General features: G+C 42.2%; 1 pseudogene; it reads right to left on the reverse strand.

Annotated features, from left to right (window-relative positions):
- Positions 1-1,393: 1,393 nt before the first annotated feature.
- On the reverse strand, positions 1,394-1,512 carry LOC134937633 (5S ribosomal RNA; annotated as a pseudogene).
- Positions 1,513-1,737: the final 225 nt, after the last annotated feature.

Consider the following 1,737-nt stretch of genomic DNA (forward strand, 5'->3'; position numbering starts at 1 on the left):
GTGCTCTTTTGTACTCACCGGTGAAGGTTTGCGGCATGGTAAATGCATGTTGTATTTTACACAACATATGTGTTGCAAACCGTTTGCCGGTGACTCTTCGTCGCAGTGCTTTCTGATGCGGGAACCATTCTTCTGCTCCACCGGTGGGTATGGACGAAGGAGATGATTCTCGACGGACATTGATCCAAAGCTTTTTTTCCACTGCCTGTGAGTATACTTGTAATATTTGTATTATCGTGTAAACGGAGATTGTAATATTCTAAAAAAAAATGTTTATTTATGTATTTCAGAGTTTTACGTCCTGTTGACGCACCTTCCCAGCAATATTTTCAATGTTTTGTCCTGTTGACGACCTGTTACCCCGTTTTTTCCTGTTGGGTTGCCGCAAATATTGGACCCGTTTATCCCACTCTACCATTGGCGACCTACTTGTGATGTGGACCTGAACCTCCGCCATGTAGCAAACAACCCCCCTCTATTCTCTTCCACAGGTCTTGCGGAGTATCCTTCCCAAGTTGCGTGGATGTGAAGGGACACGACAGTTCCCCTGATGTACCATGGGCAACCTACTTGTGATGTGGACCTGAACCTCCGCCATGAAGCAGATAACCCCCCTCAGGTGAGATGTATTGCCCAAAACTTCCTCTTGAACAAGTAACCTCGGTATGTCCAAAGTGCAGCCCTCCGGCATTTGCAAAACTGCACATCCAATCATGCCCTGACAGCAATGCTTACGCTGTGTCAGGGAATGTTTGGATGTGTAGTTTCTCAAGTGCCGGAGGGTTGCATTTGGGACAAAGGCCGATGTAACCTGCTTGTACCTTGTCTTTGTATGACACAAATACCTGGAACCTCATACTATTCTCTTCCACAGGTCTTGGAGTCCTTCCCATGGTGCAGGAACCAGCGTGGATGTGAAGGGACAAGATAGTTCCCCTGCTGTGGGACAACAGAGAGAAAAGAAGACTCTTTTGTGGGTGCACTCTTGACTTTGAACAATGTATGAAATATACAAAATATGATATATAATAATAAAATCAACTTTTATTGACACAAAATAAGATAAGTAGTGGTTAATGAAAGAAATAACAGTCAAAAAGACAATATAAGCAAAAAATTGCTAATGTATTCATAATATCCCGGCTGACGGAGTTAAATCTAGATGTTATAAGTAGTTAACGTAAATATTTGATGGTGCGTTCCAATAACAGATAGATCCCTGTCCTGTGTTAGTGCCAAAATGAATGGTATACGAAGCCTGAATACTGCTTACAATTGAGAATATAAATTCCTATGATATCCAGCTGATACAAAATAAAAAAGCAGTTGGAAATAAGATGGCAGTGTGAATCTGCTGTCAATGTTAGACCCTGAGCATGTGGAACCAATGTATGCTCTACTAAACTGAGTCTTCCTCAATTGTCTCCCACTTCAGTACTGACCCAGCCCAACACTGATTAGCTTCCAAGTTCGGACGGCTTCGGGCGTTTCCAGTGTGGTATGATAGTAGAGAGAGTAGGCGGTAATTGGAAGCTCTGGAATCACTGATGAGAGTTCACGAATTACATAGTATCAAGAAAGAGACAGAAATTAGCCAATAGAGGAAAATAGATGGATCTGCTGCCAATGTTAGACAGGGGTGTGGCCCTGAATCAATGGTGAGAGTCCATGAAATTAAATGTAGATAGGAATAAGAAAAAAGAGTAAATAGAAGTACCAGTATAAATTAGGTATCAG

This window comes from Pseudophryne corroboree, chromosome 6 (genome assembly GCF_028390025.1).
Source record: "Pseudophryne corroboree isolate aPseCor3 chromosome 6, aPseCor3.hap2, whole genome shotgun sequence".
Lineage (NCBI taxonomy): Eukaryota > Metazoa > Chordata > Amphibia > Anura > Myobatrachidae > Pseudophryne > Pseudophryne corroboree.